This window comes from Typopeltis vanoorti, chromosome 20 (genome assembly GCF_054136105.1).
Source record: "Typopeltis vanoorti isolate ZY-2024b chromosome 20, IOZ_Tvanoo_1.0, whole genome shotgun sequence".
In the NCBI taxonomy this organism is placed as follows: Eukaryota; Metazoa; Arthropoda; class Arachnida; order Uropygi; family Thelyphonidae; genus Typopeltis; species Typopeltis vanoorti.
In genome coordinates this window covers 28,709,546-28,735,014 of record NC_143568.1, presented here as the reverse complement: position 1 = coordinate 28,735,014, position 25,469 = coordinate 28,709,546, and the positions used below count along the sequence as shown (strand labels likewise).

The 25,469-nt window shown below is 36.1% G+C and overlaps 1 protein-coding gene across 2 annotated transcripts in view; it reads left to right on the top strand.

Moving 5' to 3' along the window:
- Positions 1-25,469, top strand: part of LOC150095304 (myosin regulatory light chain sqh-like) — a 79,726-nt gene that overhangs the window by 12,023 nt on the left and 42,234 nt on the right. The window lies entirely within an intron of this gene.

Here is a 25,469-nt window from a genome sequence, read left to right as displayed (position 1 = left end):
TTTTCATTTTCAAGTATTTTCTCAACCTTTAATCATGAGTAAAAGAGTTAGTGAGTAAAAAAGTAGAAGCATTAAGTCTCTTGTAACCTTGAAAGAAAGGGCTATCAATGATGGAAAAGAATTCCCAGCTACTGCTGGGTGGTTTGAGCATTTCAAAAAGAGAAATAGCCTACATAATGTTTGAATCAAATGCAAAGCTGCAAGTGTGCAGATAAGGAAGTGGATGCAAATTATCCAAAGATTTTGAAGAAAATTGTGGAAGGAGGGGGCGGCTGTTGTGACCAACAAATATTTAATGTTGATGAAACTGACATTTTTTTAGAAGCAAATGCCTTCCAAGACTTTCTGGCCAAATTGGAGAAATCTCAGCCTTGTTATAAAGTTGCAAAGGATAGTATGACTCTTATTAGGTGGCAATGGCGAAGGTGATCTAAAGTTAAAACCCATGGTAGTTTATAGGGCACAAAATCCTAGGGTCCTCAAATACATTAATCAAGCTTCACACCCCATTATTTGGAAGTCTAACAAGAAAGCATGGATTACTTGAAGTTTTATTCGAAAGATGGTTCATAAATTATTTTTGTCCAACAGTTGAGAATTTTTGCAATCGAAATAATCTTGATTTTGAAACTCAACTTGTTTTAGACAACGCACCTGGTCACCCTACTTTGCTTGATTCCTTGCATGAGAACATTAAAGTGATATTTTTATTGCCAAATACTTCTCTCATACAACCTATGGACCAGGGGATTATTGTAACCTTTTGAGGTACTACCTGAGAAGACATTTAAACAGGCAATAGAAGCAACATATGGAGCAAATTCTATGACATTAGTAGAATTCTGGAAGAAATACAATGTTAAATCTGCTATTGAAAATATTCATCAATCTTGGAATGAAATTACTGCTAGCAATATGCAAGCTGTTTGGAAGCACATTCTTATACACTGTGCAAATGAATTTAGTCATTTTCATATGAAATGGATAATGTTGAGGATATTGTCAACATCAGGCATGAACTGGGTCAGGATGAGATTGATAATGATAACATCCAAGAGTTAATTAAATCTCATTCTGAGGAATTAAGTGATTCTGACCTGCTAAATTTTGATTTTAGCAGGAAGCTCCTGAACATGGAACAGCAGGAAGATCCTGAAGAATATGAAAAATATTTAACCATTGACACTTAACCAAAAGAGATTTCACAGAAACAATTTGAAAGTATTTTTCATACAATAAAAGTTTTTAAGCAGCAATGCTTAGAGGCTGGCCCTGATAAAGAGAGAAGCAGTAAAATTTGCAGAAGAGTAGAAGAGGCAATAGGGCCATACCGTCAGCCTGCCAAACTACATTACTTCGATTAGTAGAATAATAAATTTATATTCTGAATATGTTTTGCCTTGCATGGTTTTCCTTTAACTAGACCCTGAGACATATTGTAATTAATTTATTAAAAAAAAAAAAAAAAACTAAGGGTCGTAAAAGGAATTTGAGGAATGAATTATACTTTTTTCTCATAGGTTATATTTGATTAGTGGGTTTCAATTAATATGCCTATTTTAAAGAATGCATTAATCGAGGGATTGGTGTATAGGAAAGTATTAATTAGTTAATATATTTACCATAGATGTCGGCATATAAGACTACTCTCAAATACTACAGAAAACGCCTCGAAATCGTGGGTCGGCTTGTGAGTATAAAAAGGGAAGCGTAATTTCTTGGATGAACATTTAGGTAGTCACAATACATCATATAAGAAAATAGGCAGTGTTTATAAACAAATGAGATTAATTTTTTGTTACATAAATTTATTTAAAATATTACAATAGATGTAAGCCTTAAAAAGAAATGATATTTACCTGATTGGAGTGAGGAGAGGACACAGGAGGAAGGAATTGGATTTTATGCGGTTATTAAGAAATAACCATCTGCGACAGCATGTAATGGAAAATACTAGGTCAGACCTAGTATTTTCCATTACATGAAAAATAGCTTGGATGTTATGATGTCAAGCTCTCTCTGACCTAGTAATGGATTACTAGGTCAGAGAGAGCTTGACCTAGTAATCGCATCTTACGATTTGGCTGTAACTAATATGACCACATTGCCACCAATTGGTGAGTGTGATCATAGGGTCTTGACTTGGGAGGTGGCTAAAGGTGTGGAATTTACAATTAAGACAGGATACATATGGATTTATCAGGCTGGTAAGTATGACAGGCTTAGGAGTTTGATTGGTTCAGTGCCATGGCATGCACAACTGCAAGGGCTAGAAGTTGATAGTGCATGGGAGGCAGTTAAGGTGTTTGCATGAAGCAATGGCTGACTGTATACCTAGAGTCTGAATAATAAATCAAGTAGAGGTTAAATGGATGAATAACACCATTAAGCTTGAGCTGTAAAAAAAAGAAACAACTATGGAGGGAATTTAAGGAGAAAGGTGACCGGCAGGGACATGAACAGTATAAAGCCCAGGCCAGAAGGGTAACAAGTGTGGTAAGAAAAGCAAAAAAGGATTACAAAAGAACATTGGCCATGCAGGCTAAAGAGAATCCTAAACAGTTTTTTGATATGTTGCAAGTAAAAGAAAAAATGTATATGGTAGAATGATTATAAAGAATGCCAATGGTAGGGTGGTAACCGAATCAATTGATATAGTTGAATTACTGAGCGAGCACTTTGCAAGAGCATATCATCCAGGTGGTGACATTGCAGAAATGAATGAACCAATAGATTACACTGGAATTGTGGTGAATGAGGTGGAAGTGAGTAGTCTATTGTAAAACCTCAATGTCAATATATCTGTGGGATTGGATGGTATACCAGCTCGTGTCGTACGTGAAGTGGCTAAAGAATTATCAGTACCCTTGACCATTTTGTTTAATTTGAGTCTCGAGTCTGGATTAGTCCCAAGGGGATGGAAAGAGGGGAAAATAGTTCCACTGCATAAAGGAGGTTCCAAGACTGCTGTTGTAAATTACTGACCAATTAGCATATCAGGAATCGTTGTCAAGGTCTTGGAGAAAATATTCAAGAAGAAAATACAAGATTGGATAGATGAAAATGGGATATTGTTTGGGAGACAATATGGTTTTGTGAAGGGTAGATCATGCCTCAGTAACTTGCTCATGTTTTATAACACAGTGACGGCTGAACTGGATAAGGGTAATAGGTTTATAGTGATTCTACTGGACCTTGCCAAGGCCCTTGACAGGATACCACATGGAACTCTAATCAGTAAATTGGAGCAGATGGGGATGGATATAGGGTTGGTGAGATGGAAGGGTGGTTGATAGAGAGATTCCAGAGAGTGGTTTATTCAGGAGTTGAGTCCAAAAGACGGCTTGTGATAGTGGTGTGCCGCAGGGTTCTGTTCTGGGAGCACTACTTTTCAATTTGTTCATCAATGATATAGGAAAGGATCTGAGAGGAAGTGTTCACTTGTTTGCTGATGATGCACAGTTGGGTAGAGCAATAGTGAGTGCACAGGATGTCAAAATTTTGCAGGATGATTTGGATAGTTTGGAGGACTGGGCTAGGGAAAATGGATGTCAATTTAATGTGTCAAAGTGTAAGGTTATGCATTTTGGGGTGAAAAGATTAGCAGCAGTATATCACATTGGTGGAACCATACTCCAGAAGATTGAGGCCAGGGATTTGGGGATGTTGGTGGATTGGGAATTGAAGTTTAGGGAGCACATTGCAAAAGTGGCTAAATCAGCTCATCAAATCACTTGGCTTCTGAAAAATACTTTAACAAGCAGAGACGAACAAGTTATTGTTCCTCTGTATCGAGCCTTGATAAGACCACATCTAGACTACTGTGCCCAGATATGGGAGGCAGGGTTTCTTCTTGATGGGGAGGAGGTGGAGAGGATCCAGAGACGAGTGACCAAGATGATAGCAGGTCTGTGGAATGAACCTTATGAGAACAGGTTGAGGATTTGTGGGTTGCAGAAATTGGTTGATAGGCAGAGGAGGGGAGATATGATTGAGACATTCAAATTACTGAAGGGTTTCTATAAGATTAATCTAGAAGATATTTTTGAGAACAGGGCCAGTGGTGGGAGGACTAGGGGCCATACATGGAAGCTGGGAAAGAATGTGGTTAGCAATGGTGTTAGAGCTAGGTTTTTAATTTGGAGAGTGATGAATGAGTGGAATAAGCTGCCAGAGTCTGTTGTGGGTGCCATGACCGTGCATGAGTTCAAGGCGAGGTATGATAGATACTGTGTGAATGTTGAATAGTTGTTCTTGACATGATGTTAGGGCCTCCCTCGATGAGTCTGTTGACTCCTTGGAGTTGCATGTAATAATAACCTCAATTTTCATGTTAATTTTCTTCATCTGTTGAAAATAGTTCTTCAGATTCATTGTTTAATTGATCGTCATATTTTAAATGTAGCTTCATTCTTTCTTGGTTTTGTTGCTGGTTCCATGATTTTAAATGATAACAATTTTAATAATCCTAAAATTTAAAAAAAAATGCAACATTAATAATTAATTAAAACTGGTGATTATCACTTAATTAGGGTAATTCGCGTAAATACTAAATCTATGCTATGCAAAAAAAAAACAGATATGCATAGATATAAAAATAATGGATATAACAATACTTAACGTTGCATTAATACAAGAAAGAAGAAATTGGGGGGGGGGGATCTTATACAACCGACATAAGCTTAAAATAGTTCAAAAATTGCCTAAAATTTAGGTGCCGACATATACGGTAATATTTTAGTATATGTTGTTTCCAGATTCACTTCATACATGTGATCTTAGTTCCACACGCAGTTATTTCCATCTCCAGTCTGCAGAATCTTGCTTACTTTCCTAATAAACTGAAATTTAACTCTTTTTTTTCCCAACTACTTCTCATCTCAGTTTTTCTGGTTATTCTTTGGCTGTTTGTCTCAAAGATGATGTCTACATATGTTTGCTATGTCATATACATTCGTATTGCTTTCTTCATTCTTATTACCATCGATTATTTTGTTCAGCACAGTCGCACATACACCACCACAAATTTAAGAGACTTTTTTCACTCACAAACTGTCCTAACCTGAACAAATATTATTGCATTAAACTGCCTCTCATATTGGAAAATAATCTGCTGACAATCAGCCTAACGTGTAAGATTACTTAGCCCAAGAAAATAGGAGCATAATTTTGGGACTATAGGCTTTACTGTGTTTCTTTTGTTTTCTTTGTTACTGAAGTAACACTTGCATTCACATGTTGATACAAGTATATAGTTCCCCTGAAGATGCTAATTTAACTTTAATGAAATATTGGAAATTAATTTATAATTTATTTATATCATCTATGTTAATTTCCTAAGTTTAGAGTCTATGTAGCTCATAGAAGTGGCGTTTGCACTCTACAGCGCTTGACTGCACAATGAAAGGCATTCGAATCTAGTCGCCGACTAGAGGAACTTTTCCTAAACCTTTTCTCAATCGGTTCCAGAGTTAGTCGATCTCTAGCATGGGCTAGCGGGTTTTTCATCCTGTAAACTCAAGAAAATTGGCCGTTGAACCCATGCTATTTTTAGGCATTAAAAATATTGTGTTAGGGACCACCAGATGGCGGCACTTACTAGCCGCCTTCTTCACTGTGCGCCGATTGATTAGTGATAACCTTGGGCCAGCTATCTCTGATTGGCTACCAGTGGAGATTGAACTGCCCACTCAGTCTCCAAAAGTTAGATAGGGCTTAAAAATGGCCTCACCTACTCCCTATACGGGAACAAAAAAAAAGGCGTTAGCTGATTTTTTTTTTATGTTAATTTCCTTAAACAGCATTGCGTAATAAGTATAAGCCTGTTGAATAGTTTAAGGAATTTCCAACGTACACAGGACCTAAATTAAATTAAACTTGAATCTATATTTCCAATATTTTGCAAACGTCACGTTGCCATCTTCACAGGAACTTAAAATAAAGACACGTGCATGCACTACACACAGTAAATGTGGACGAAGCAGGAAGCTATTGTTTCTCCTAAAAGTCCCGATAGTGCCCCCTAGTGGGCTATGTAGGTATTCTTGGCCATTGGGCTGAAGGTCTTCTGATGTAAGTCTCCCAAATTTGGGGCAGTCTCATGCAATGAAATTTGTTGAGGTTTGGACTGTTTCTTAGGGCTGAGGCTGACTCCGTGAATAGCCTTTCAAATTTGAATTTACTATGGTGTATTACCGTGGCTCTCTTCCACCGTATTCTGTGGCATGTATCCAGAGCATGGTCTGCAAGACCAGAGTGGCTGTACTGGTGAAACCGGATGTAGTCCTTGTGTTCTGAAATTCTGATCGCTGTGCTGCCTGTTTGGCCAAAGTAGGACAGCTTACAGCTGCAAGTGACCTGGTATACACCAGGTAGGTCTAGAGAAAGTGGTTGGCCTTTAGTGGAGCGGATAAGGGGTGCCAATTTTTTATACGGTCTATAAAACGAAGTCAGGTCATGTTTTTTTTAGGATTTTGGTAATTTTTTCCAAGGTGCCTCGGATGTAGGGAATGGTGATGGATTTAGAGTAATCCTTGTTGTAAAGGGGGGAGGGGGTTGTGGTTTACTGGTTTCAATATTTTTTTTGGAGGGGTAGCCATTGACTGAGAAAGTGTTGAGGATGTGGTTTAGTTCTGTGGTTAGGGCATTGACATTTGAACAGATAAGTTTAGCCCTGTTGTGTTAGTGTCTTGATAACTCCATATTGTGAAGGTGGGGGATTGTTGGTGAATGTATCTGCCTGTATGGGTGGGTTTTCTATAAACTGAGAAAACCAAGGTTCCATTAGGCTGGTGGGTGACTAGTGTGTCTAAAAACGAAGGCTGTTATTTTTCTCTTTCCAGGGTGAACTTGATTCTGGGGTGTTGGTTGTTTAAGTGTGTTAGGAAGGAGAGGATCAGAGCCATGTGGCCAAATAACGAACACATCATCAATGTAGCGAAGCCATGTGGTTGGTTTTTGTGGAGTAGAGTTTAAAGCTTTCTCTTCGAAAGTCTCCATAAAAAAGTTGGTCAAGGGTGGGAAGAGTGGTGAACCCATGGCTGTTCTCCCCTCTATTTATTTGTAGAATTTTCTTTGCCAAACAAAATAACCAGAGTTCATTGTGAACTATAATAGGGTTGAGATATTGGGAGGAAATTTAGCTTGAATTAGCTATAAGGTTTCTTTGCGTGGGACATTTGTGAATAAGGAAGAGACATCAAAACTGACCATTATGTCAGTATGTTGGAGTGTAAGGTTTTCTATGCTGGCTTTGAAGTGGGCTGAGTTTTTTTTATGTGTGATGGTGTGCGAGTGCTTTGGCCAAATGTTTAGTTAATTTGTATGTGGGGGGAATCGATGCCATCCACTATGGGATGTAATGGCACATTTTCTTTATGTATTTTTGAGAGTCCATATATATGGGGGGATATGGAGTTAAACGGTTTTAATTTGTTAGTGACTTCTACGGGCCAAGAAGTGACCTTAAGGAGCCTGTGGAGTTTTCTAATTTGTGAGTTGGTGGGATTGTATTCAGTAGGGAAGTAAGTAGCCCGATCTAATAGTAGAGCATTAAGCTTACCTGTATAATCCTTTTGGTTAAGTACTACTGTGGCATTACCTTTTATCCGCTTTGGTGATTACTATTTCTTTGTTTTTCTTCAATTCCTGCAGAGATTTATATTCCTTATTGGATATGTTGGTTTTTGGTGGTCTTGCTTTGGTGAGAACACAGACTACATCCAGTTAGCAATGTGGTTTGGAAGATGGTGGATCCATTGTTAAATTTGGATCATTATATCCTCAGTCGGTAATTTTCTGGGAGCAATGGCGAAGTTGTGGTAAATTCCTTAAACTATTTTAATAAGCATGTTTAACCAACGTCTAAGCCTTTCTACGAGAAGTATAAGCCTAAGCACCAGAAGTTTTTATTTCAAAAACTATAACATGAATCAGATGGATATATTGTGGCATTCTTGGTGTCCTAAAGTGGCTGGTGCTGTATTTGATCTCTAGAGCAAGGGCTTTGATCTGTGTAACCTGCCCCCCCCCCCCCCCCCAACACATACACACCAATCTTTTCTCACATTCAGTGCAAGTGACACACATCAATAGCATGCTGAATACTCTCAAGACCTGGACTCTTCCTATTTGACCATATAACAGAAGGAAAATGTTCTGCAGGCCAGCTGCTAAATAGTACATGGGACTATTCTCTCTAACCATGTAGAAAATATCTTGCTGCTACTTACTCTACCAGATTATATATGGAGGGAGACTAAGCATGGTATGCAGGGAGAACCAAAGGCCATGCTTGGGCAGGAGGCTGCATTCTTGACATGTGTGAACAGCATGTTTGTTGTTTGTGTCTTTCACCTCCCATTGCATTTTTCTGCTCTTCAGTTAACTCTTGAAACAATGAAGGATCACATTAAAAAAAAAAAAAAAAGTTTTTCTGCAGATCACAAAAGTAGCAAAAATCCAATGAAACCACATGAAGTGTCAATAATGATAGTTGAAAGTTGTTTCACCAACATTCGCATCCTTAATTCATACCATGAACGGAAGAATCATCAGCTATTTATTCAGTGATTAAGTTTTAAGAAGAGGCTGTATGGACAAGAGATATGTTTTCCCACACATGCTATATCTTTGACTTAAGGTTCCTTTAACAATATCCTAATTTAATTTTTATTGGAGACCAAACTTGGCAGTACTGGGAGCTTAATTCAGTAAGATATAGCATGTTTGGGGGAACATATCTTTTGTCCATACATCCTCTTAAAAACATAATCATGTTTTCCAAGATTAAGTTATAAATTATCATTATTCCATTACACCTCCAGGGAGTCCAAAGACTCATCGAGGGAGGGCATCTACTCTACAACTCTTCGTCTCACTACTCCACTAACCTTCATCACCTAACACCAACGCCATCTACTGCCAACTTCAACAATTTCCTGTATGACAGCACTACATGATTAAGTTTACATTATTAATAATCTCTTATCAACAATTTTCCTTCAATTTAGTCTATTTTTTCTCAGCAGTCCATTATTGTATCTAACATATCATTTGTCTAAGACCTCTGACTGAATCAATCCACATAGACCTTGGTCTTTCTCTAGTTTATTTCCCAGCCATCTTGGCATCAAACACCTGTTTTTGCTAACCTTTTCTCTCTCCCTTCCTATTTAAGTGACCATAACACCTTAGATTGGCCCTGTTCACTTATTCTCGAATGCAAACAATGGCAAGTTTCCTCCTAATATCTTCATTTTTAATATGATGCTATCTGTTCAGGCTTGTAATTTTTCTAAGAACTCTCATATCTGTGGTCTCTAATCTTTGATCAAGTGCTTTATTTTTATCCATCACTTAAACTCTTTTGAACATGGTTTTGTATACTGTTATTTTAGTGTTTTGGCTAATTTTTCTCTTATTCCATATAAATTTATTTGCCTGGCTTCTCACCATACCAACTTTGCTTATTCTGTTATTTCCAGATTTAATTTGTCACTAATTGCCTAAATAGCTGAAATATTTTATTTGTTCTCGGTATTCATAATGAAGGCTGAAATTTTCTATCTTCCTGCCTATTTTCATATTTTTTAAACTTCATTTCAGAATGCACATGAACATCATTTAAGAAAAATAGTGATTTAATTCACTGGCATGATGGAGAAAATATAGGAATCTACGTATTTTATAAACTATGGGAAAAAATTCCAAAGATCTGGAGAAAGTTGTTCAGATGATTATTAGAATTAAATCTGTAAGGTTTTCTTCTTCCAGTCTAACATTATGGACATTACTACAAAGCTTATCAGGCAATGGGGTCCCATCTAATATTGCATAAACAGAAACTGAACATATTTGCTTCATCATTAAGTTAACACTTTATATTTGGTTAAAATATTTAATGTAGCTAAAATGCTAAATTGAGAAGTACTAAATCAAAATTTTAAAAAATTATATTGATCTTAAGAATATCTTGTAGAAAATTGGAAGGGGAGGCATGTTAAATGCAGGAGAATACTTAATTAAAATTTTGTGGTATTTATATATTGGAACTTTGTATTGGCATGTGTTAGGAAAAATTTAGCAGCATACTATCAGGTTCTGTCTTCATATATTACATTTTGATTGAATGGTGGTTTGAAGATGCAAAGTTGTAAATTATAAGGAACATCCAATTGAAAAATGGCTGTAGTTCAGTTCTGTTGGGAAGTTGAAATTGACTCATATTGTAGAGAGAGATAAGTAGATTGAAAATCTTATCAATTTTTATGTTTATAAGCTTTTAATTTTAGCTTGAAGAGAGAGTAATTCATATTTCTGAGATTGCACTTCAGGAAGTTGAAGTATTGGGACTATAGCAATTTGTTTAGGTTATGCCACAACAACTAAGGCTATGAGGCAATGTTTAAATTATATGAAGGTTCTCTATCCAGTTTTACATGTTAATAGTAGAATAAAATTGCAGGAGATAAAACTGCCAACTTTATATTAAGACTAGGTAACTCACATTTAATGAAATCCCTTTTAATGGATGTTCCTCTCATATCATAAGAATTGGTCCCACATCTTTTTAACCAGAGAGCATTATCAGCTGCAATATGGATGTGAGAGTACAGTGAACAAGGAACTGAAATTCAGAGGACACAGTGCAGAAATTATATACATAATGTGAAGCTTGATTACAACAGTAAAGAGAAAAGTAAAGTGAAAAATGATAAAATATTCAGAGTAAAGTGCACAGATTTTGTCACTTGGATTGTGAGGGAAGACCTCAGAAAACATTACAAAAATGTTCATCCTGAAATCGAAAATTTTGATTTGAGGATGATATAAAGGAAAAAATTTTGATTTGAGGATGATATAAAGGAATGCGGGGTGCTTAAGGGTCAAAGCTGTATAACTGAGAGGGAGACCTCCACATAGCCTTTAAAGGAATGTGGAGAACCGACCAGGGCTTCTGACCTAATGTCCAATCCTCACCTTCTTGTGGTGCACCCTGTTGGGTATCTACTTTGATACTGAACGAACGAGGATGGGCTGGCAATTTGGGATTTAGCCAACCAAATTGTATTCTTATTGGTTAAACCAAAATAAAAAAATGATGGTACAACATGACAAAATTTCATGCCGGCTGGGGCGTTTCCTGGTTAAACAAGGCCCCCGTTGTTTTCGCAGGGAACCAGGGCGAACAGCGAAAAGTCAGCTACTGGAACAAATCTGAAAACAAACCCCAACTCAACATCACCAGAGTTAAAGATCGGTACTATCAACGTAAGAAGCCTGAATGGCAAAGAAATGGAGCTAGCTGAGGAATTAGATAAGTACCAGATCGACATAATAGGGGTGACTGAAACAAAAAAGACCAAAACTGGTGAGATCTTTCTGAGCAATAAATACAAAATGTTATATTCAGGCAATGACAATCAAGGAAAAGAAGGAGTAGCCATAGTATTCAACACAAAATACGAGGCTAATCTTCTTGAATGGCAGTCAGTCTCCAGTAGAGTAATGTGGGCAAATATGAGAATGGGGAACTGGACAATGAGACTTATTTGTGCCTATGGTCCTACAGAAGGCTCTACTAAGGTAGAAGTGGAGGAATTTTTTGAGGCTTTAGAAAAAGCAACTGACACAATGAAAAGGGAAAAGTTGGTCCTTGTTGGGGATCTAAATAGCAGAGTAGGAAATGATTGTGAGACATACAAAAATATTTTGGGAAAATTTGGAGAAAAGAGCAAAGCTAATAATAATGGCAAATATCTGTTGAATTTCTGCTCAGGACATGGACTGGTTATTGCTAACACCATGTTCCAACATAAAAATGTGCACAAATTCACATGGAGAGAAGAGGCTAGGAATAAGAAAAGTCTCATTGACTATGTTATTGTTGATAGTGATGTTTTCTCCCGGGTGCAGGACACCAGAGTGTACAGAGGATTTGAAATTGGAAGTGATCACTATTTAGTCTTGAGCAGGATAAAATTGAATTTCATATTGAAAAGAATAACATGTAAGAAAGTTTTAAAGCGAATAAAAGTTGAGCAGCTCTCAGATGTGAACTGTAGACTAAAATACAGAAATATTATTGAAAAGAAAATGAAAGAGTTTGAGAACAGGAATCAAACCTTGGAGATTCAGTGGCAAACTCTGAAGGAAACATTGATTGATTCTGCCAGAGAGGCATGTGGTGAGGTTGTGTGCAAGGATAAAAAAATCAGAACTCCCTGGTGGACACAGGAAGTTAAGAGGCAGTGAAGGAAAAGAAGAAAGCATATCAAAAGTTCCTGGCAAATAAGTCAGCTTTTACTCTTACAGAATACAGAGACAAATGTAAGAAAGCTAAACAGTGTGTAAAACTAGCTAAACAAAAGTCATGGGAGGACTTTGGCAAGAATATAGAAAATAAATATCAAGAAGGCGGCAAAATATTCTGGAGGTTGTTGAAGAAGCTTAGGAATGGAGGAAAGAGTGCTGTAAAAGGAATTAGAGATGATAAAGGTGAAATGAAAACAGGAGAAAAAGATATCCTTGAAGTATGGAGTAATTACTTTGAAAAACTGCTAAATGAAACAAACACCAGGCATGCAGTCAGGAATACATATCCATACTTGAAGTAGAAAAAGCCATCAAAGGCTTGAAATGTGGAAAGGCAGCAGGAGTAGATGATATTCGACCAGAAATGCTGAAGTATGGTGGTATAAGAGTCTTACAGTGGCCGCACTGCATAGTTCAGAAAGCCTGGACAGAGGGACCAATTCCCGATGATTGGAGTAGAGCTCTCATAGTACCCATATATAAAAAGGGAAATAAAACTGAATGTCAGAATTACAGAAGTATTTCCCTACTGAGTGTTCCTGGTAAGATCTATGCAAGTATACTTGAGAAACGGTTGAGAAGAATTGTGGACGAAAAGCTTGGTGAAGAACAAGCTGGATTCAGGCCAAATAGAGGCTGTCAGGATCAGATCTTCACTTTACGACAAATAGTCGAGAAAGCATGGGAATATAACAAAGATCTGTATTTAAGTTTTGTCGATTTGGAAAAGGCATATGACAAGGTGCCAAGAGAGAAGCTATTCAATACGCTGCAGTTATATGGTGTCAATGGGGCATTATATCAAGCAATACTTAGTCTTTATTTGAGTTGTGAGTCAGCAGTTAGAATTGAAGGAAGTACAGGAAGATGGTTTAATGCTAAATCTGGTGTGAGACAAGGATGTACATTATCCCCTCTGTTATTCATTATCTATATGGATCACATTATGAAGGAATGTGGTATTAAACCTGATATCAAAATTGGAGATGTTAATGTCAGCTCTTTGCTTTATGCAGATGATGTTATACTTCTAAATAAATCCGCTACAAGTCTGCAAGATTCTCTGACTAAATTGAATAGCTGTTGTAATAGATATGGTATGAAGGTAGCAATAAAAAGACAAAGACAATGAAAATAGGCAGAATCATTGAAAATGGCAACTGTGTTGTGAATGGAGAACCTGTGGAACAAGTAAAACATTTCAGCTACTTAGGCATAATTTTTACTGAAGATGGTAAACTAAATATAGAAATAGACAACAGAATCAGCAAAGCTGGTATCGTGGGAAGTCAATTGAATAAATTCATATGGAATAAGAAAGAAATTAGTCGGAACACTAAATTAGCTGTATACAAGACTGTGTTCAAACCAATTTTAACTTATGGATCTGAGAGCTGGGTCAGAAGTAAAACACTCGACCAAAGACTAGAGACCGCAGATATGAGAGTCCTGAGAAAGATTAGAGGCGTGAACAGATGGCATCAATGGCAATATCATATTAAAAATGAGGATATTAGGAAAGAACTTGACATTGTCAGCATCCAGGAATGCGTTAGCAGAGCTAATCTCAGATGGTATGGTCACTTAAATAGAATGGGAGAGGAAAGATTAGCAAAACAAGTGTTCTCTGCCAGGTTGGCAGGAAAACGACCCAAAGGAAGACCAAGATATAGGTGGATTGATACGGTACAAAGTGCCTTAGACGATAGAAATATAAGATCTGATGATGTTGGAGTCTTGACAAGTAACAGACTGATTTGGAGGAAAATTGTAGATAGGAAGTTAGTAATGATGTAATTTTTTCATGTAGTACTGTCATATCCTGTACACCCCTTGAGGGTACATGGCAGGAATTTGATGATGATGATGATAAAGGAATGCAATTTCTACCTTATTTTAAATAGGAAAATTGATATATAGGAACCATAATAAACATAAATTAGTGAGAGAATCGTTACAAAACACATCTCTGTTTTATAAATGAGAGAGCAAGAAGTGATTTATCTCATGTTAGAGGTGAAGTACAACAATGAGATTTAGAACGAATTTTAAGGAGTCATTTCTGGGATTTTGTTTTTTCTTTTAAATTGTCTGCATTTTTACTCCCTTCCATTGCTGGTTGACAGCTGTTCAATACTTTATTAAAGTCATTCTGCATGCTCATCATTACCATTCAAATGAAATTTAAGTGATAGCATCACTCCATCAGTATATTGGAAATATACATTGTAACGTTCAGTATAAGAAAATGGTACATTTTTATATAACATTTTAACATTTCTGTAGATCTGACTTGCATAAGAGTTATGTTCTGCAAGTTTTATGTGATTAATTTAACCTACTATGTCTGTTAATTACACCCTATTGCTTACATATTTACAGTATCTGTAATATTAACAGAAATAACATCTAAAGTATTAAATGTTTTAAAGATTGTTTCTTTTAGTTTCATTCACAGATACAGATTAATTTAAATATATAATTCTTAATGTAAAGTAATAATAAAGCATAAATAGAATGAGAAAATAGAAAGAAAACAAAATTAATTTGCATATTTGACCATCCTTATGAAATTATCATGATGACTGAACAAACTTTTACTTTCAAAGGATTGAGAAATTTTTTCTGTCTGAATTGTCATTGGTCTTAAAGGAACATGCTTTTGGACATGGTCTTCTATCCACATACTTGACAATTTTTCCATGTCTTAAATAGCATCAGAATATTTTTTTGTAATTATTGGCTTTAAAGAGGCAGATCCTTTCACTTATTCCTATATATTGGCAGCATCCTTCACAATTCTGTTTACTGCTGATGATAAAAGATGAACACTTCCTATGGCTGTAAAAGCTTGGCATGCTTTCATATTTCTTCATGGTATAATTTTCTTTAATTTTTAATGCCAGATTGATGTTGGTGTGTTTACTCATGGGTGCACTTTTTCAACGTCTGTTCCTTTTCCAGTCATGATGATACTCTACCACAGCATATGTAAATGATAAAAATTATTAAAGTATTATTATTATTATTCAGGCCTCCATGGAGTCAAAAGACTCATCATGGGAGGTCCTTCCTAAGAAACACAAAATCTATCATACCACTCCTTAAACTCATTGACCGTTCTCACCCTCACCATTCTATCAGGCAATGCATTCCACGGCTCAACCACCCTCCATGCAAAGAAACGACTCCTCACCCTCTTGCTCACAGTTTCCTTTCGTAACTTCCAGGGATGGCCTCTTGTCATCACTCCTTCCCGCTGTTCAACCAAGTGAAAGAACTCCCCAGTGTCAACCCTGTAACCACCTCTCAACAGTTTAAAAGTCTCAATCATATCACCTCTCCTTCTATCCGCCAAACTCTGCAGTCCACATTCCCTCAGCCGATTCTCATAACTATCCTTGTATAGTCCTGAGACAATCTTTGTCATCCGTCTTTGTATCTTTTCCACAGTTAATTTATCCCCTTCAAATCCTGGGGACCAAATCTGAGAACAATAATCCAAGTGTGGTCTGATCAGAGACTTATACAACCGAATGATAACCCTCTTATCTCTGCAGGTCAGTGTCCTTCTCATAATTGCAGTAATCCTCTGTGTTACTTTCACCACCTTTGCAATATGTCCCTTAAACTTCAGGTTTCTATCAATCATCAACCCCAGATCTCTTGTCTCCCCAACTTCCTCCAGTATAACTCCTCCCATAGAGTATGCAGCATCCCATCAATGTTTCCCAAACCTCAAGACCTTACATTTTGCTGCATTAAACTGACCCCCATTCATTTGCCCATCTATCTAGCTTATTCAAATCCTCTTGCAGGGCTACCACATCTGCACTATTACTAATAATCCTTCCCAGCTTTGCATCATCTGCAAACAACTGAATATCCCCTTGCAATCCACTGGCAATGTCATTGATATAAAGGTTAAACAATATAGGTCCTAGTACTGAGCCCTGTGGGGTCCTACTTGTAACCCTCTGCCTCCTTGAAACTGCTCAACCATACACAACTCTCTGATACCTATCAGACAGCCAATCCTGAATTCAATTGACCAATCTGACATCCAGACCCATGTGTTGCAACTTAAATATCAGCTTATCATGTGGCACCCTGTCAAATGCCTTTGCTAAGTCTAAGAAAATTGCAGTATATGCCTTTCCCTCATCTAATGTTCTTGTAACTTTATTATAAAAGGCTAGCATATTGCTAAAACAAGAGCACCCTTTCACAAATCCATGTTGACACTCACAGATAACATTACCCTCATCTGCCCAATGCTGTATACGGTCCTTCACTACTTTCTCCAAGATCTTAACAACTACTGATGACACACAGACTGGTCTATAATTAGACACTTCCAGTCTGTTACCACTCTTATGCAATGGCACTATCTTACCTTCCTTCCATTCCCTGGGCACCTTTGCTGAAGCCAGACTTTCATTGAAAAGCCAGGTTAAAGGCACTGTCAGTTCCCTAGCACATTCTCTCAAAACTCGTGGTGAAATACCATCCAGTCCAAAAGCTTTATTGACATCCAGAGTTCTCAGTATCTGAAACACACTCTCCTCCTGCACCTCTAAACCTTGAACCTGCCCTATCCCTCTAGCATTAAAACTGACTCCTCCAGGATGAAATACTCCAATAAAGTGGTCATTGAACCACTATGTTCATTGAACCACAATTCCACTATGTCCTCTGCATCAGTCACTCTATTCCCATTTTTATCCCACAATATCATTCTTCCACAGTCATTTCTCCTCCTACTGGCCACATAGCTAAAAAATTCCCTACGATTTTCTTTGGATCTTAGGGCCATTCTCCTCTCATATTCCAGTTTCGCTTTCCTTACCACACTAGTCACTCTTCTGGCCTATGTCTTATATTCTTCACGCATCCTCTCTTCACCTGTCTCCTTATATCTCTTCCATAGCCTCTTTTTCACATGCAATTCCTGTTTAATATTGTTTGTCATCCACTTTACTCCAAATTGTGTCATCTTCTTCACTCGTGGTATACAACTTACCATTGCTGCTAACAAATATTCTTTCACAATTTCCCACGCACTAACGATATCCCGGCCTTCCAATTCCTCCCTCCATGAAATTTCCCGAAGTTGACGTCTAAGACTATAATAATCACCTGCATTATAATTCCACATAAGTTTCCTTCTCTTTGATACTCCTGCATGTCTATTCATTTTCCAAGTCAAAACCATATGGTCACTCTCTCCAACTGGTGGGAGAAATGTCATCTCAGTTATTATCAACTCTTCTGATGCTATAACCAAATCTAAAACTCTTGAACCTCTTGTTCCCTCTGTTACATGTTGCCTAAGACATTTGTCCCTCAAGAATTCTAGAAATTCCATATCACTATTGCTACATGCATCTTCCTCTCTCCAATTTATACTACTGTAGTTAAAATCTCCCATAACAATCATTCTTCTTGCACTTGCCAAAATTAGCTGTCTAAACATCTCCTGGTCCCCATCCTCTGTGCTCCTGGGTCTGTAGCAACACCCCACTAAATATCCTGTCTTGCCTACCTCTACCTCACACCATATGCTCTCAAAATCATTTGTCTCACTTCCTTCCAAAGCCTCCACTCTTAGAGGACATAGGTCATCACTTATCATAAGCAGTACCCCACTAGCACGCTTTCCCCTCCTATCCTGACGAAAAATGCTATACCCAGTGACTTCTATTCCTGTTATTATATCCCCTTCTGTCAACCACGCAGTAGTAAACAAAATGAGGCTGAGAAAGTGCACGCATGGGCAGCCTGCCTTGCAAGCAACTGTTAGATGATGTGCAAGTAACATATCCATGTCAAGTTCAATTCTTAACTTGAATTTTTTTTTTTTGTATCATGTCCATTTTAGGATAATTTGCATAAGTCTGAATTTATATAAATCAGGGTTTTCCTGTATATTATCAAAGTTGTATTTAATTTTTTTTCTTCTGTTCAGACAGAAAGCTAAACTTAAACAAAATTCAGCATATGCTATCTTATATTAACAACTTGGATTCTCAACCAGTTAAGAATTTTGTATGTATATATATTTACAATAGTGTAACTTGAACACTATTGTAAAGTGTTCAAGTTACACTATTAGATTATATAACATTTAGAGTAAGTTTATAAAACTGGGGGAAAATTGAGTATTGGTGAGTAACCTGGACTATGATATTCTGGTAGTGCAAGCATGCACTTTAATTAGTAATGGCCATTGGTGCACCCAGGAAGGGGGCCAAGTGGCCTTGCTCCCCCCCTTCCCCCCCCCCCCCCCAAAGAAAAAGGAAAAAAACACTAGAAAAATTTCCAAAAAATCTTTTTCTAATTAAGATTCCTTTTTTTTTTTAATTTATGTTGTGTTGTGTATTCTATTTCTATGCTACTTATGAATTAGCGGTCACATAAGGTGGGAATACCCTATAGCGCTCAAGAATCCTGGCTGCTCTGAACGCAAGGCGAACGAAGTAGTGCTCGGGCGCTACTTTGTTTGTCCAAGCCAGGCCAGAGGAAATCACGGGTACCATGTATTGGCGATGACTGCAGATGCTCAGTCATAGCTCATATGCAATGCATAGTGTGTATTTTCAAATCGTCTACTCAACCCCCCCCCCCCCTTCCTCCAAGATTAAATCCTGAGTGCGCCACTGGTAATGGCAAATACTTATTAAACCTTAGTAGCTCAGCTAGTAGAATTGGAATAAAGTGAATTAATTGGTGTATTGTGAATGTGATAATCACTAAGGAAAATTATTCTGCTTAGAGAAATCTGGCATATAAAAACAGGTTGTGAGGACAGAAAATCAAGTTCTGAGTGACTCAATTGTAGGATGATAAATGCAACAAATGAATTTGAGAACAGAAGAAGTAAAGATTTGAGCCAAAAGGGAGATTCTAGTTTTTCTTTAGCATCAATGAGATTGCAACAGATGTGCAGCTGCAATGTTGAAGTGGAAAAGAATTGTATAAGGTTTGATGAAATAAGTCCAACTGTTAGGTGGAGAAAAGTAGAGGTTGAGAAGATTGTACATGGAGTTCATGGACTTTATGAAGTGAATGTGGAGATTTGAAGTGTTGGGAAAGATCATTCTCATTAAGAGCATTCTTTTATCTTTACTTTATTTATAGGAAGCTGTTGATCTGCCTTGCATTCATGGTCCTGGGATAGCAATATTGTAGTGTTAGGCCAGGAGATGAATTAAACAATATTATTAAGAATTAAAGAACTAAACAATTAATAAAGAATTAAGCCCTTTCCAACATTAAAGGTAGAACTAAGTCTCCAGGTCATAAGGTTAGTAGATACTTAGAATGTCATTTATTCAGAATTCAGATGCATATAATCTAAATGTCTTTTAATCTTTTTATGTTTTTGCATTGTGTTATTTCAAGAAATTTAAAATGTAGAGAACTAAAAAAAAATTTTTTTTAATTACTTCCTATATTTTTCCAAAATTAAATTGGTATATTCAGGGATTAATACACTGGTATCAAACAAAGGCACACTTCTGTAACAAAGATGGAACAGGAGGCCTATTGGCTTTGGTTTGGTGTTTTTGGTGAGCTGAATGTCTGCTGATGAGGATTTCCCATATGAGAGGCAGTTTGATACAACTGTATTTATTTAGATCGGGATAGCAACTGATAAGAGCTGTAGCAGATTTGAGAAAACGCCTCTCAAATTTAAACTTGCTTTGGTGGAGTAAAGTGGCTTTTTTCCAACGGATCCTATTCTGTGGGTATCTAGGGTCTGCTAATCCTGAGCAGCCATAGAAATGGATGTATCCTGGTGCTCTGATATACAAATGTTGGCTGTCCTGCCTGTTAGGCTAAACAGGCAGAACCTTGTACTGCAGAAGCTTATTCTTTCCTCAGTGTTAAACGTCACACAACAATCTTAAGAATCTACTTGTGATAGTTTACATCTAGGTGATGTTTCTAGATGGGGATTGACTGTCGTGATTGAACACCTCAGAATGCTCTTGTCCTCATGGTGTAAACAAAAGATTTGGCTACCACAAAGCCAGATTCAAATTGTATGTACATACAATTTGAATCTGGCATGTGTATATACACTTGGGTCTCTTTTTATGTGTATCTTTTTTATGCAGATTTGAAGTCATGCGGTGCATAACTTCAAGATACCAGACCTTTCGACACTTCTGCGTATGTCAACAGAAGGAGAATCATTCCGATAATAAGGTAATCCAGCTTTCCCAAACTTTTTCTACAACGGAACACTTCACAAATCCTGAAATTTTCATGGAACACCTTGGTTATTTTGTGATTAACAATTAATTGTTAATTCAGCTGATTTTTATTATTAATTAATAATTGATCATTGTTTAAACATAAACATCCTTAAATTAATTTGTGCTGATTTTCACTGACATGTCCCATTCGGATTACCACCAAAAATTTATAATATTATTATAAGTACTCTTATGAATGGATGCATACTTTTTCTTCTGTGTGCTGATAGTTTTCCCCCTCCTTTTGTACATCCTGGAGATTGCTTTGTACACTGGAGGTGGATGAATCACCATCTGTTGCATCACAAACACCTTCAATAAGAGATTTCTTAACACCGGAATTAAACAAAGTCCCTTGTCTCTTATTCATGTTAAATTTAAATCTGTAGGCCTATTACATTAAAAAAAATATTACGTTAAGCACACTTTTCAATTTATATTGGATAAACTAGAAAATGAATCATTAACAGTAACTGACATTTGGAAAAAAATTTCTATTTTGGACTGCTTAAATCATGTTGCATCTGCTATTGCTGAAATGAGACCTGAACTTTAAATGCCTTTTGGAAAGCAGCTTGGCATGAACGTGTTGAAATCATGCAAACATCTACATTATCAGCTGAAATATTACTTTGGCACATGAAATTGGTGTAGAAGGTTTTGATACATTTAGCCAGAACGATGTAGACGAATTGCTTGTGGATAATGCCTTAAGTGATGATGATATTATTGGATATCAATTAACTTTAGATATCGTCGAAGATCCAGAAAAACGATAGTGTGAAGTGGAAGAAAAACCTGTCATCCTCACTGCAAATATAATTCGAGAAGGTCTTGAACTGTGCAATAAATTGGAAAATCGTTTTCTTGTTAATGACACAAATTCTGAACGAGCCTTTAAATTCAAACAGTGAGCTGAAGAACTGTATGTCTGGATATCTCGAGCTGTATAAAAAATTAGTGAAATCATCATCGCAAAGTTTAATCACTGATTACATTGTCAGAAGAAAAAACACAGAACAAGGGTGAAACTAATTCTGTTTGTGAAGAACCATTGCCTTTTATCATACAGATCTGATGTGCTGACTACCTCTTCTGGTGATGAAAGTGATCTCGCACCAGTTTGCAAACATTGCAAAATATTATCTAATAGTGACAATAATTCTGATGACAAAATTTAAAAAAAAAAAAAAATTGTTACTTTTCAATAAAATTAAATGAATAAAGCTTTAAAACAAACTTAGGCATTCTTATTTTCCTGAATTTTCATAAACTATTTTTATGCGATTTTAGGTTTATTTTAATCCATTGCTTTGGTTTTATGCAGTTTTAGAAAATTATGGAACATATCCCTAATTTTTCAATGTAGTTTAGGCCTTTTTTGTGCTATTTTTTATATGCGGTTTTCTGTGGAATGTATCTACTGCATAAAAAGAGACCCGACTGTATATACATGTTATTGCTGTCACTGAAGATCATTGTTTTTTTTGTTCCCCTCCCTCAACTTTTCTCTAGAGAAATAATAGAACCTGCTTGAAGATCTAAAAAACTGATAAAAGCTAATTTTAAAATGACAAAGAAATGCTCCAAGTAGAAATTGTTCCACAAATTCAGTGGAGTACTGTACTTTTTTGCCCATATCTCATTAAACTGAATTCAGGAAGTGTCATGCTCAATGTTTGTCACTGATGGCATAAATGTTTCCTACTTTTGTCAAACTGGACATTCATCTTGGTTAGAAATGTTTCTCTTTTATGACAGCACAATTTTGAATTGCAATAGTGGACTTTCCTTAAGCAATATTTGAAATTCTATGTTAGGGCTTATCAAAGTGAATTTGGTTTTATGCTGTAGTTCTTGCCAGAGACCACAACTAAAAAATCATGTCATCAGACTTCACCCAGTAGTAAGCTGCATATCCATAGTCTTTATCAGCTTTTCTCAATCTTTTTACCTTGGAAGAATCCTTGAAATAATTATCACATCTCAGGGATGAATGCCTGCATAAAAATTATCTTTATTTATATATTATATGATACACACACGCACAACTATTTTTTCAATCACAACCCCTCATGGAACCCTAGTTGAGAAACCTTGGTCTATGTCATTAAGTAACAAACTTAATATCTGTTTCTTTATATATATATATATATATAATCTAGACTGCCTTTTCAGCTTTCCTGAAGAAGGTTGCTAGCTGTTGAAATTATCTGATTTTCAGTATGGAGATAATTGAAACATTTTTGATCCTATTGATATGTCCTGTAAGCAGGTAGATTTAGTATATATCATTACAAAAAAATTTTAATGATTCTTTTAAAAATGAAAACAAGTGAAGAAAAGGGATAATAACCTATATAAAAAAAAATCTAATTATCACTATAGTTCATTTGAAAAGTTAAATTTCTTCAGGGGATGTTGGGCACTTCATTTATATTTTCTCTAATATACTCAATTTACAAGACAGAGGAACAAAATAAAACTGATGCCAAAAATGACAATGTGAATATCAAAGGAAGACTGAGAATGAAAGATAAACTGTGAAATGACTGAGCAACATTTTTTTTTTTTTCTCTGAACATTCTCCATTTTCAGAATGACTCCTGAACAGACTGAACAAGCATTGCTGACATTCTTCTTCTCCTCTTCTGTCTAAGATGGGTTGAGTCTTCTCTATTCCTTGCTGTTCAAAAAAGTTCCTGTTCTGCATCCCAAGATGTTCTTTATTAATTTCAGCCAGGTAATTCTTGGTCTTCTTTTTTTTTCAGTTCGAAAAGTATTGATTAGGATGACATTGAATTGCTGACATTGCATATTAGAAAATATGAGTCTTTACAAATAATCTCTATCACTCCCAGGGGAGAAGGAATTATCTTTCTCAGTAAAGATTGAAACAAACTGAACAAGGCAGTCCCTGGTATTGATTTGACTTCAGTTTGCACTTGATGTTAGTAATGGTTACTTTGTAACCAGGCTCTAGAATATCCAGCTATAACATTTGTATACAAGAAATTTAATATTGTATAACTACGATGCTATATATATAAAGCAGCTTAGATTTCATTATAAAAATAATGAATACTTAGCACATAGAATGCACATAGCTTTTGTAGGCATCTTCACTACTTTTATTAAGTTTTATTGAACTTTACATCCATTTCAGGATCCAGATATATTATACACCAGTTGTCATATTAATCATTAATTCACAAAACTTATGTAATTTATGGAAAATGTAGAATGGTTTACTCTTCGGTCAATATATGATGCTTGGCAGTGGTGCACCCAGAGTGGGGAAGGGGAAAGGGCCCTGCTCTCCCTAAAGAAAAAAAAAACATTAAAAAAATTTCCAAAAACCTTTTCCTAATTAATAAAATTTATTTTTTTTATTTATGTTGTCGTATTTCTATATTACTTTTGAATTAGTGATCATTGCAGATGCTCAGTCATAGGTCGTATGTGATGTAGCGTGTATTCTCAAATTGTCTACTCATCTCGCTTTCCCCCCCACCAAGATTAAACCCTGAGTGTGCTACTGATGCTGGGATTTGTTTATCATCCATGTTTTATATTGTGTGTGTGTGTGTGTGTGTGTGTGTGTGTGTGTGTGTGGAGAGAGAGAATTGTCCACTTTTGTTGCCATGCTTGTACTATAAACATATGTTCAGGTTATCATCGAATTGATTTTTCAAGATGAAGCAAAAAAGTCTGAATTATGAAAGTTTTTTTTATATATATATTTATTTATTTATTTTATAATCCACCTATGAATGAGCCAAGGGTTAGGCAGTATGGGGGTCCTACTCTACTCATTTTTAACTCTAAGCCAGCTTGTGGTGTTGCACCAGTTTGCACATGAAAATAATCTAACAAACATCTTTCTTACCAGTGCAGTTCATATTCACAGCCTTTCATTAGCAGATTGAAGACTTCCTGCTCAGCTACCCTCATCTCCTTGTCTTTTTTATACCTGTACACATTTGCTTTTTGATTGACTTATGAATTAAGTGCTTGTGTTAGGCTAAGGGATTCTCTTATCGGTTGGCTTATCTTGATGAACATGTGGAATTAGAGGCCTTAATTATGAGGATTTTTGAGGGTAGTACTGAGTGTATATAGCAAACTTAGTAAGTTTGCAATATAACAGTTGTTTCAGAATTTCCTACTTTTCTATGTTTTCTTTGCTAATATTTTATGCATAGATCTCATGCCAATCTTTCGTGTATCTGATGGCATGATGAAAAATTTGCTTCTTTGGAACATTTGCTATCAAACTTTTTTTTTTTTTTAGATAAGAATGGCATCATAATTGGACATTTAAAATTTTTAAAATGGGAACAGTCTGTGATGAACAGTTAGCATAAATTGATATATGAACAACAGATTCTTCTGGTGGAATCTTTTGTCATAGTAATTTAACATAATTTTTACAAATGCAAGTGGATTTGCTCTTTAGCTGTTCCACTGAGTCACTGCATACCTGAACTATAATTCTTTTGGCTTTTTTCTATCTTTTACCTGGTTTTGCAAATACTTATGAATACTGAAGAAATTTGTACTACATTTTTTTAATGCATTATTCATTTTGAATAGTTTGATCACATTTAAAAATATCAGGTAAGCAAAATTTGTTTTTCAAAATCCTAGTAAACTTTAGATGTTCTTTGTATTTCATAAATGGTATAGTTATCTTTCATTTTTGATTTTCATAATTACCCAATTTTCCTTTTAAATGTGACTTTACCTAAGTGATCATATTCATAAAATTGGTTTTAAGTAACATTCATTATTTAACTAATTTCATTAGTTTTTAATTTAACATGAAGTGAATGTAATTGACTTTTTTGCTACTTCAGAAAATAATTTTCTGTAGATCTACACTAGATA